The following is a 13256-nucleotide window of genomic DNA, read 5'->3' on the forward strand; positions in this document are numbered from 1 at the left end:
ATATTTGTAATCTCTATAGGCATTGTGAATATGGCATTGCTGATACAAATTGTTACAGAGTAACATTAATGGAATATGAAGATCTTCTCCATCCATTAATTGGTCCATCTGACCACATGTGTTCAATTAGTTTCAATCAGCTATGATACATCCTGAGTCACATAGAGCCCATTGGGGGAGGAATTTGCCAAATAAAAAGCTTGCTTAGGGGAGATGTGCTTGTAAGAAGGCTTTCACACCTTTTGGTACTAAACTAATTAGGCACTGAGCCTATTAGTTGAAAATTATACATACTGGGAGGTTGATATTTTACTTTGGGGACTTGCTTATGAGAAGGACCTTTTTTCCCTGGATGGGACTCTGAGTAGCCATTTGTAAAGAGCCCCCCAACTACTCAGAGATTTGTGCTCTCCTGGTCTGGTTCTATTGCTTTGTCCAAACAGTAGGAACCCTGTCTGTTGAATCTCTGTGATAATTTCTCTGCTTGTATTTGCTACTTATCTGTAATTAAAGTAAGATGATTGACACCTTTAAAAGTTGACTTTCCTTTAGCAAAGCAGATCAAGGAACCTATGCGAGCAAGCCATGCTGGTTGTGCTAGGGAGCTTGCTATTATACAGAGAAATTAATATTATACTATTATATTAGTAACTATTAGTTTGTGATCCACCCTTTTTATTTTATTTCTTCTATTTTTAAGAATTGATTTCTGCCTAAGCTAGCTTATTATGGAGAACATATATATACTGAAAAAGAATGTCAGGTTCAGCTGTTGAATCATTAACAGACAAATTTAATAGAGAGTAAAAAGTAAATCTTGATCTTTATTTTAAGATAGGAATATAGGACACATTTGACTTCCATTAAGCTTTTTAAAAAATCAGTTTGATTTGTAGCAAAGAATATCTAAATGTAACTAACAATGATTTGTATAAGTAAATTTACATATGTAAAAGAAATTGGCTAGAAATAAACTTGCCTCAATAACATAGTGAAACCTAAACTTCTAAGGAGTATTCAAAAATGCAGTTTTAATTTTAATATGCACATGAGATCAATTAATGCATCTCATGTGCAAATATGAATGCAATGACCCTGATTCAGAATGCTTGTTATTTTTGGAGTTGGCATATGGCTCTCTCTAACAGCAGGCATAATGATTGCAATAAATTGGCTTCTAATGCCACGTAATGAACTCTGATTTGTGTTAATTTGGGCATTACTTAGCAATTTCATGTTAATTTTTAAAAAAAATCAGTTTTGTAAGATGTTATTAGAATTCACGTTTGCATCTGTGCTTTCAGAGATAGAAGAACAAGGTGAACATTTCCATTCAGATTTCACGATAGGGCAAAAATATCTTCACAAAGGGTGACTGAGGAACCTGACCCAGGAATTCAAAAGTAGGATTGATTTCTATAAACTAATAACATGAATCTTACCTCTTAATATTTCTCTCTAACAATAATGATTTGTAAATGTGAAGAAATGATATTTTATTAATTTTTGGTTTCATATTTAAAAATAAGTACTATTAAATGCCAATTAGTTTAGACCTAGACTATCTCCACTCTACTCTTTTTTTTTTCTTAAGAGAAAGAAATTACATCTACTCTACTTTTACTCTCTCCTATCCGCAACATGATTATAATGGGGAAAATTTAAGCTAGGAAGTAATTGAGAGAGGAAGAAAATGTTTACTTCTCTTTAAGCAATGCTATTAGTTGGGAGTTAGGTGACATACTGGATAAAGCACTCAACTTGGGTACTAGAAGACCTGAGTTCAAACCTTGCCTGAGACACTTATTAGCTCTTTATTCCAACCTCCCAGCCTCTACTTCCTCCTGTTTAAAATAGGGATAATAATAGTACCTACTGCACAGGGTCATTTTAAGGTTCAAATGAGATAATAAGCATAAAATGCTTTGCAGACCTTTAACAGTCTTCTAAGTGCTAGTTTTTTCTATTATTTGCTACTTATAGTACATATGTTTACCCGCAATAATGTTAGATTTAATAATTGAGGGTAGTAGCAGGAGGTGGTGGGGAACCTGTGGTGTCAAGGCCACATGTGGTCCTCCAGGTCAAAGGCCTGTACTTGAGGACCCAAAAAGTCACATGTGGCCTTGAGGACATTCTCCACCCCTGATCATACATTTATAAACTTTAAATATTTCACTATTTGAAAGTTTTCTACTTGAAATTTTAAAAATGGAATGTTCAAATCGGAAGGAAACTCAGAAATCATCTGGCTCATTCTCTTACCTCACCTTGTGTATGGGAAAACAGGGGCTTTAAAGAGTTTAAGGGACTTTCTCAAGGCTAGAAGCAGAAGAGAGATAAAATCAATGATTTACTTTAGAGAAATTATTCTTTAATGTTAAAATATATGCATAAAATTCACATCACCTGAAAACCGTGTAATGCAGATAAATTCTTTGTGAATATGCAGCCAGTTTGTAGAAATGTCCAGTGAGGAAGAAATTTGTTTTTTAGTCCTTGTCTCATATATATATATATATATATATAATCCAAACTATTTAAAATACAGAAATGGCCTTTCCAAAATACCTCTCCTCTTTCTTAATAGTTGTATTTTCTACTAATGCATTGCTGGTGGAGTTGTGAACTGATCCAGCCTTTCTGGAGAGCAATCTGGAATTATGCCCAAAGGGCTTTAAATTCTTTCATATCCTTTGACCCAGCAATACCACTCCTAGGGTTATATCCCAAAGAGATCATAGAAGTGGGAGGAAGACCCATATTTACAAAAATGTTTATAGCAGCTCTTTTCGTGGTGGCAAAGAATTGGAAATTAAGGGGGTATCCATCAGTTGGGGAATGGCTGAACAAGTTGTGGTATTTACCTAGGGTGGCTTATACGAACTGATGCTAAATGAGAAGAGTAGAACCAGGAGAAATTTGTACACAATTACAGACACAACATATGTGTGATGACCAACTTTGATAGACTGGACTCTTCTCAGCAATGCAGTGATATAAGTCAATCCCAAAAGACTCATGATGGAGAGAAATATATGAATCCAGAGAAGGAGCTAGAAAGAACTGAGTTTATATCCAGGTGGAAGCAAAATACCTGATGTTTCTCCTTTTCTTGTTTGGTTTTATGTTCTCTTTACCATTTTTCATTCCATCTGATACAATCAGTCTTTATAACCTGACTAATGTATAATGTGAAAGTATTTACAGATCCTTTACTTGACTATATGCCATCATGGGGGGGAGGGGTGGGAGGGGGACAAAATGTGAAACTCAAGGAATTGTGGAATTGAATCCTGTAAACTAAAAGGAAACAAACAAATTAATTAAAAAATAAAAAAAAGTGTGCAGCCATTTGCACAGATACACAGATATACCTATACATGTATGTTATACTAATAGACATATATATGTGTGTGTATGCATAATTTGTACACAAAAGATATCCCAAAAGTTTTATTGCTGTTTTAAGCTCAATAAAGTTTAAAATGAGCTAAAGAAAACAGTTGTATTTTCATGTTTTAAATTAAAGAAGTCCTAGATTCATTTGTTTTTAGCTTTAAATCTTAGTAAATAAGGTTTTATTTTCCCATAACTTAATCTTTAATGATTACTGCAAGTGTCTCCATGTCTTATTGACTGTACTAAACTTTCTTACTCCTTAGAAAGAACAGAAGGCATGCAAAGCTCACTTATTGATGATCTCAATTTACACTCTGTAGAAGAATGGAAGTTAGAGGCATTGGGAATATCAAGGGGAAGGTTTTTAGCCTCAATTTCGATTCAGAGTTAAATAGGGGATTTAAAAAAAAAACATCAACCCACTGTCATAGGAATAAGTGACTACATGAATAGTAATAGGAGTAATACAGATAAGGACTAGACTTGTGATTTCATTGTGTAACTTTTTTTAGGCTTCTTATCCAAAGTCAATTTGCCCTAATGATTTGAGAACCTAGAGGAGTCTTACCTATTTTTCCCTTTAATACATTTTTAACATTCATTGAAAAAAATGAGTTCCAAATGTTCTCCCTACCACCTCCCCCTCCCCCACCCATTGAGAAGGTAAACAATGTGATTGTAATTATAAATTTTTCAAATGAAGCCATTCAAAACATTTCTATATTAGCTATGTTGCAAAAAATAAAGATAAAAAGGAAGAAACATAAAGAAAATGAAAAGAATTATGCTTCACAGTTCATCAGTTCTCTCTCTGGAGATGGATAGCATCTTTCATCATGGATCCTTCAGAATTGTCTTGGATCATTGTCTTAATCAGAATAGCTGATTATCCTTACAATATTGCTGTTGCTGTGCATGATGTTCTTCGATTTTTGCTCAATTCATTTTGAATCAGTTCATATAAGTCTTCCCAGGTTTTTGGGAAACCATTTTGCTAACCATTTTTTATAGCACAATAGTATTCCATCACAATTGTATACCACAACTTATTCAGCTATTTCCTAATAGATGGGCATCCCTTCAATTTGCAATTCTTTGCCTCCACAAAAATAATTGCTATTAATATTTCAGTACATATAGATCCTTTTCCATTTTTTTTACCTCTTTGGGAAGCAGACCTAATAGTGGTATTACTAGTAGTGGGTAAAGGGGTACCTATGATTTTATTGTCCTTTGACCATAATTTTCCTAATTTTTCTCCAGAATGATTAGACTAGTTCAAAACTCTCCCAGTAGCATATTAGTGTTCCAATTTTTCCACATCCTCTCCAGCATTTATGATTTTTTTTCCATCATTTTAGCCAACCAAACAAGTGTGAGGTGGGATCTCACAGTTTTTTTAAAATTTGCATTTCTCTTTACTCAGAGGCTTACAGTGCTCTTTACTTGAAGGCATCTTGAAAATAGACAGTTGAATATTTCAATAAGTAGGTTTCTTAGCATTCTCAGTTCTGCCTTGGCAGTCTATCAGAATGCTTCTATTTTTCACATTGTAGCAGATAAGAGACCATATCTGCACAACCTCTGATGTCCACTTGGGGAATTTCATCAGGATTTGTTCACTGTACATGCTCATAAAGAAGGGACTCTGATGGGCCAGACCACGATGATTGATGTAAGGAGCACTCTGAGGATTAAGGAGGGAGCATACTTTCTCCTGGTTCTCTTTTCTAAATGCTCTAGTCAAATTCTTTCTAAAACTATTTCAGGCTTTGGGGTTTGTTCTTGACTAACAGTGCTTATCTCATGCACTGATTGACCACAAAATATTCACTCTAAAGCACATATTTTGATATATTTGGCAAATCTGAGGTATGAAACATTTGGAGTTTAGTTAGTAGTGGTAGTGGTAATGGGGTCGTTATCACAACTTGATTTGTTAAATTATCTACCACTGTTATCTAAGATTTTGTGTGTGTTTCAGTTTAGGAAAGAAGCAAGAAAAGAGTGTTTACAGGGAGTCATTGAATTAATGTAAAACTTCACCTTAGCTATAATATGCAAGCCACAGAAATAACAGAACATTTTCTCTTCAAGTTATTTTACACAAGTATTTATGTAGATACTGCATCTCCCAGTAGAGTAGTTAAGCCCCAAGAGGGCAAGAACTGTTCTGTTTTTGTATTCCCAGCATGTAACACAGTATCCTAAATATAACAGGTGTCTAAAAACATTTGTTTAATTTAACATCATTCACTAATAAGAATTTTTGGTGTTTTTTGTTCTAATCTGAGTATAGAAAAATAGAAATTACAGATATGATGTAATATCATATAAACTTTTAAAGTTACAACATGGCATTGGGAGCCTATCTTTGAGTCAGGAAGACCTAGATTCAGGTCCTACTTCTGGCACAGACTGGCTGCACAATTCTAGGAAAATTACTTCAACTTTCAGCACCTCAAGCGACCATCAAAGTCTAGAGGTTGAGAAGGAGTTGTTCTGTTCCCCCCTCCCTTTTTTTTTAACTGGTTAAGTATATTTATTTTTATGGAATGAATTCTTCATTATCTTACTCTGCTCCAATCCTCCCAACAATTATATTCAAACACATACCTATGTAACAAAACGAAATGTGACTTGTCACCCACCCCCAAAAGTACAAATTGGATAATTTCTTGAAGGGAGATATTCTGTATTTGTAGTTACTCTTGTATTTTATTTGGGGTTCTAGAAGCAACGGCATCCAGAGGCTGCCAATGGCAATTCATTATGGAGTCATAGAACTCTTCACTTCCCAACATAAACTCCTTGTTCAGGTTCTCAATATCTAAATGAATCTGTGGATCTTTAGTTTGCTTCTCATCATTATTTGTAGTCCAAACCTATAACATAGCTGGAATTTCAGCTAGATCTTTAGTGTTCTCCTTGGCAAGGAGACATTCTGATAAAAACAGTTATAGTTATATTCAAAATATGGTTCGAAAACCGACTGCAAATAGTTCATTTGGTACTGTTTGTAATAGATACCACAGTAGTAAAGTTGTAACTCAGCCTTCATCCATTGCTAGTAGCAGAAATAATTGCTTTGTTGGGTAAAATAAAAGTCTACAGAATTCCAACCTCTAGTCACTGATAATGAAGCTTTGTTGCTAGAGGGATTTTCTTACCTAAAGTTCGCAATATTGATGAAATTGTAGATGTGTACGTATGTGTGTATGTATGTATGTATGTGTATATAATCTCCATGTCTTGCAAAGATATACTGAGTCACATCTTATTATATTATTTGCATGATTGGGATAGAGGGGGTTGATAGAGAATATCATGATTTTGTTTCTTAGTTAAAGGTAAGTTGTATCCTTTGCCACACTATAAGCCATAATCAAAATGGTTTAGTGGAAAGACACCTAGATGTGATGTCTTGAGGCCAGACTTGAAACCCAACGGATACTAACTGGTCTTGTGATCTTGCTCAAATTTCTCTCTCTGGGTCTCATTTTTATCAATCTGTATATTAGTCTAACTCCAAAGATTGTTTATATGGAGGACATGATTTTGTTTCTCAGCAATGTGCCAGAATATATGGAACATATTCATTGCCATTCAGTTTTCAAATCTGGTCCCCTGACTCTGATTTTAGTACTCTTTCCATAACAACATGGTACCTCCCAATAATGAGACACATATGTCAACCACTCTAGTATCATTGCCAAGAAAATCCCATGGGGTCACAATGAATTGGACATGATCGAATTACTAAACAACAACAACAACAATAGTGTCAGGGTGATCTACAACAGGCGAGGACTCGGACAAGATTATTTCTGATCTCCCCTTCAGCTTGGACATTTTATGCTACTATTAGGCTGGTACTCTTGGTAAATGTCTCCTTAATATATTGCTTTCAATTGAATTCAGAAGGAGTCAAATGGATGGAAGGGAAAATATTGGCAATAGGAGGTTATTAATGGTTGTGCTTAACACTAAAATACCCATAGATTCTCTACATATTGGAAGTTTTCATTGATTTCAAAACCAAAATTAGAGAGCATCTAATTAGGAAATACTTTTAAGGTGAGTTGTGCTAAAATTGAAGTTTAATGCTTTGATATTGACTCATCTTTGTGTGCAGGGGTATGAATATATGTTTATTGAACAGTCTATTCTTTTTAAAACTTCTATTTATGCCTTTAAAAACAACACAGTAAGTTCCTGTTATATCCTCCATTCTGATTGGAACTGTCCTCTATAACACAGGAATAGCCAAAACAAGCAAAACACACAGTGACTACATCTCACAGCATCTATCTAACACTTCTTCCCACAATCTCCCATATCTCTCCTGAGAAGAAACAAAGGCATTTGATTATTTGTTCAGCGGGTACAGGGCAGGTCATTACACTTAGTTGTAATTCTGCTTTCTTTAAGTGTTTTTTTTCCTTTACATTATTTTATGGGGTCTTTGTTCTATTTCCTTCTTTATCAGTTGATATGAGTTTCTGAATTCTTCATTTCTTTGGGTTCATTAGCTTTCCGTTCACATATTGTAATTTGTTCAGCCTTTTCCCAATTGATAGATACTTTTCCTCACCCCATAGAAAAGTATTACAGTGAATAGCTTGGTATATGTATTGCCCTTTATTTCTTTCTTTTTCTCTCTCTCTCTCTTCCTTCCTTCGTTCCTTCGTTCCTTCATTCCTTCGTTCCTTCCTTCCTTCCTTCCTTACTTCCTCCCTCCCTTCCTCCTTTTCTTCTTTCCTCCCTCCCTTCCTTCCTTTCACTCTTTCTTTCTTTTTTTTCTTTCTTTCTCCTCTGCTCTTTTCCTCATCCCATGTGTAACTCTCATGGTTTTTCCACTTAATCCTAGAAGCCTTCTGACTCTTAAAGATGCTTAAATTCCTGTAGCTTTGTCACCCTGGAATATTCTTCTGACCTGTTCTCCAATTTGTGAGTTTCTCTTCAGAACTTCACTTGAAGAACTAACTTCCAGTCAGCCATGCTCCCTCATTCACTACTCTTCTTGGTTCATTCCTGACTCCTAGGATTCTCTACCTTGCTCCTTCAAATGTGCCTTCTCCTCAACCATCTTCTCCCTTTCTCACCTCTTCAACTGCAATTTGAAAGAAAGGGTTTTTTTCTTTCTCTATTATAATGTAGAATACTTGAGGGCAGTAATGTTTAATATGGATGTATTATCTGTCTGTCTGCTCGTCTATCTATCGACCATCCATCCATCCATCCATCCATCCATCCATCCATCCATCCATCCATCCATCCATCCATCTATCTGTATGTATGTATGCATGTATGCATGCATGCATGCATGCATGCATGTATGTATGTATGTATGTATCTATCTATCTCTCTATCTATCTATCTATTTTAGCATCCTTGTGGTACATACCCATTAGTTGGATCAACTGGGTCAAAGGGCATGTACTATTTAGTGATTCTTATTTTTTATATAATTACAAATTTTAAAATGATTGGACTAACACATAATTTCTCAGTATATTAGCATACCTCACTTTCAAAAGACTGACTCATATTGACCATTTCTGTCCTTTATAATCTTTTCCAATTTGATAATATGAGGTGAAACAGTGTTACTTCAATGTGCATTTTTCTTGTTCATTTTTTGTAACATTTTTCCTTGTCTGTTTCATCTTGAACTTTGATGGTAGCGACTGGCTTTATTGTGATATGAAACATTATTTATATATATATATATATATGTGTGTGTGTGTGTGTGTATATATAAACATACATACATACACACATATGATGATATTCAAAAGACACAAAGAATCTGAGAAATGAACTATCTCAAAGTTCTCTCAGAATCTGCAACAACTTTTTCTCTTGCACTTGAGTATCTGGGAAGTCATCAATCAACAAGTATTTATTACATACTTGCTATGAGCCAGGGACTGTGTTCAATATTAAGGATTCAAAGAAAGGTAAAATCTTGGTACCAACCTTTAAGAAATTCACATTCTAATGGGGAGGTATGTAAAAAAATTATATACAATTACATGCAATGTAAATGGGACTTAATACCAGATAGATGATAATAAGGAAAGACCATTCTCAGCTGGTGATATGGGTATCAGGAAAGGATTCATAGAGGTTTTGGCTTATGAATTGGAACTTCAGGGGAGGGAGATACTGCAGAAGGGAGAGACTGGACAGGGAAATATTGAAAGAAGACATTCTTGGAATAAGGCCATTGTGGGGAAAGTTACTCCATTGGGTGGAATTGGGGCAGAGTAAAAACAGGGGACAAAGAAGTCCACTTTGGCTGAAACATAGATTATCTAAAGAAAAATAGCTGAACATGAATGAAAAGGTAAACTGTTTTTGCATGACCTTGAATTTCAGAGCAGGGCATATATACGTGAAAGGCTACGTAAGGTTTCTAAGCTAAGATGTGATGAAAACAGCAGTGTTTTAGAAAGGTTCCTCAGTCATTGGTGTGAAAAATAGAGAGAGACGATAAAATGAAGAGAAGGTGAGTTAGGAGTATGTTATAGTAGTTTGGGTGAGTTCAGAAATTCTGAAGAAAGGTAATTGCAATGGGAGTGGAAAACAGGGAACAGATTTAAGATCTTGGACAGCTAGGTGGTACAGTAGATATAGCACTGGGCCTGGAGTTTGGGAAACATAAGTTCAAATCTGGCATCAGATATTAACTAGTTATTTGATATTAACTAAGGTACTTAATGGTTCACTCCATTTCCTTTTCTGTAAAACGGGGATGATTTTAGGATTATTGTGAGGATATATGAGATAATATTTGTAAAGTGTGTTGCAAATCTTAAATCATTATATAAATGCTAGTTAGCATAATAATAATCATTTATTTCTACAAGATTTGGCAATGTAAAACTCATATTTTTATCTTGTTGAATGCTGGAAGACTGTCTCAACTGGGTTCTCACTACTACATAGTAGTACCTTAAGTTTTTCTTGATTGAATCACTGTCCTACTCTTTTTAGCAACTGTTCAAATTTTTCTTTCCCTAAGCTCTCAATGCCACACTCAGCTCCCTTACTTCCTCCCATACTGGGAAGATCAAAGCTATCCCAATGGATCCCTCATCCCTTATATTCCACAACTTAAAACACTAGTTGTTGTTGATGTTGTTGAGTCATTTCATTCATGTATGAATCTTCATGACCCCTGGATTTTCTTGGCACATGAGGGAATGGTTGGCCATTTCCTACTGCAATTCATTTTATATATGAGGAAACTGAGACAAACAGGGTTAAAAGACTTGCCCATGGTCTCACAGCTAGTAAGTGTCTGAGGTCCGATTTGAACTTAGGAAGATGAATCTTCTTGATTCCAGGCCTATCACTCTATGTACTGTGCCACCAAGTGCCACCTCTCTATCTTGACTTATCTTTTCCTCCTTTTCTCCAGTCTCTGAGGAAGAGGTGGCCTGTTTCCTTGCAAATGGTAGCTCTTATACTTGTATCTTCAATCAGTTCTCTCCTGTCTCCTCCAGGAGCTTTCCCCATTTTGAACCTAAGTATAATGCTTTCACTTTCCCTATTAAATTTTATTTTATTTAATTGGGGTTCATAGGTCCAACCTTTGAATTTTAACATTTTCCATGTTAGATACATCTCTTATCTTTGTATAATTTACAAATTTAATAAACAATTCCCTTTCTTTCTTCAGATCATTTGTGTATAGATATACATACGTATATATATATATATGTGTGTGTGTGTGTTAATTCATATATATATATAGTGAATCAATACTATATTTATGTATATATGTATATATCTATATCTATCTATCAGTAGGGTTGTCACAGGGTTGACATGCAAACCTAATAACACTTTGGCTCTTTGACCCAGGGTACACCAGAGGGACATAAGCTTTGGAGAGATGAGTTGAATTAGGCAAATGATCAGCTCCTCCCATCTTCTGATCCCCACCAAGGATTGTTCTTTTCCCGCTTAGGAGTGCCTGAACACCAGTATGTCATAGGACTTCATTGTGTGGAATGTTACCATACTGTCTAAGTATTTAACAGAAGGTCAGAGATCTCCTCCCCCCTTGCCCCTAGGCCGCGCCAGCGCCGGGAGCCCGCCGTGCGCGCCGGCCGTTGTCGGCAGCAGTAGCGGCGGCCGCAGCTCCCGCAGCTGTGCTGGCAGCTGGATCGGGGAGGGGGCGCGCGCACATGGCGACCCAGGCGCACTCACTCAGCTACGGGGGCTGCAACTTCTTCTGCCCGCGCCTCGTCTTGTCCACCCTGAGCGGGCGCCCCGTGAAGATCCGCAAGATCCGGGCCAAAGACGAGAACCCCGGCCTCCGAGATTTTGAAGCGAGTTTTGTACGTCTTTTAGATAAAATAACCAATGGTTCTAAAATTGAAATAAATCAAACGGGAACTACCTTATATTATTAGCCCGGGCTCCTGTATGGCGGGTCAATGGAGCATGACTGCAGCGCCCATAGGAGTATTGGGTATTATTACCTGGAAAGTCTTCTTTGCCTGGCCGCTTTTATGAAGCACCCATTAAGAGTAATTCTCCGAGGCATAACCAATGACCAGGTCGACCCTTCAGTGGATGTTCTGAAGGCAACAGCCCTCCCTTTACTGAAACAATTTGGAATTGATGGTGAATCATTTGAGCTTAAGATTGTCCGCAGAGGAATGCCCCCAGGAGGGGGAGGAGAAGTCTCTTCTCTTGCCCTGTGAGGAAGCTGTTGAAACCCATTCAGCTCACAGACCCTGGCAAAATCAAACGTATCCGAGGAATGGCCTACTCTGTACTCAGATAGCCAATCGCATTGTGGAGTCTTCTCGGAGCATCCTTAACAAATTCATTCCCGATATCTATATTTACACAGACCATATGAAAGGGATCAACTCTGGAAAGTCTCCAGGCTTTCGGCTCTCACTTGTGGCCGAGACCACCAATGGCACCTTTCTCAGTGCGGAGTTGGCCTCCAACCCCCAAGGTCAGGGAGCAGCGGTGCTCCCAGAAGACCTTGGCAGGAACTGTGCAAAGCTGTTTTTGGAAGAGATTTATAGAGGAGGTTGTGTGGACTCCACCAACCAGAGTTTAGTTCTGCTCCTTATGACCCTTGGACAGCAGGATGTTTCCAAAGTCCTGCTAGGACACTGTCTCCCTACACTCCCTAGAATTTTTGCGACATTTGAAAAGTTTCTTCCAAATCATGTTCAAAATTGAAAGTAAGCCATGTGGTGAAGAGCTCAAGGGAGGGGAGAAGGTTCTAATGACATGTGTGGGAGTTGGCTTCTCAAACCTCAGCAAGACCATCAAGTGATATCACGGCTGCCTTCAAGTCAGACCAGATCAGACTAAAAAGTGAAGACTCCCAAAGGCCACCATGTATCCATTTAGGATAAGACTGTCACATACACTTAAGGACTTTTTTTTCTCCTTTTTTCTTTTTTATAGGACATTAAAAATAAAAGACATTAAAAAAAATAAACAGAAGGTCACCAGTTGACAATGGTAAAATTACTTGACATACCAAATATCTCCAACAGGGAGCTACACCTCCTCCTCACCTCCCTCATTGCCACCCTGGGAAACATCTACTCTGGGGCCTTCCTCTCCATTTTTGTAACTCCTTCATTGCCTCCATTTTGAGTAGGATCTCAGCCATGTTTCCTTTCACTCTGGCTTCTACTCCCTCTGGACTATACTTCCTTCTTCTTCTCTGCTCTGCTATCATCCTGAGAACTGCCTCCCTCTTACCCCCTTTCCTGTTTTCCTTATTGGTCACTACTTCCCCACGCTCACCATTTTAGAGAATACTTCTGCCTCCTCAATTTTAGCCTCACCTTTCTTTAATTTTC

The 13256-nt window shown here is 37.0% G+C and overlaps 1 pseudogene; it reads left to right on the plus strand.

The window, feature by feature from the left end:
* Window positions 1-11565: 11565 nt before the first annotated feature.
* LOC138174732 (RNA 3'-terminal phosphate cyclase-like protein pseudogene) lies at window positions 11566-12885 on the plus strand (annotated as a pseudogene).
* The last annotated feature ends 371 nt before the right edge of the window (window positions 12886-13256 follow it).

The sequence above is a fragment of the Petaurus breviceps genome, unplaced genomic scaffold (assembly GCF_028583685.1).
Source record: "Petaurus breviceps papuanus isolate PSGF00001 unplaced genomic scaffold, PetGlider_PUasm1.0 76, whole genome shotgun sequence".
Lineage (NCBI taxonomy): Eukaryota > Metazoa > Chordata > Mammalia > Diprotodontia > Petauridae > Petaurus > Petaurus breviceps.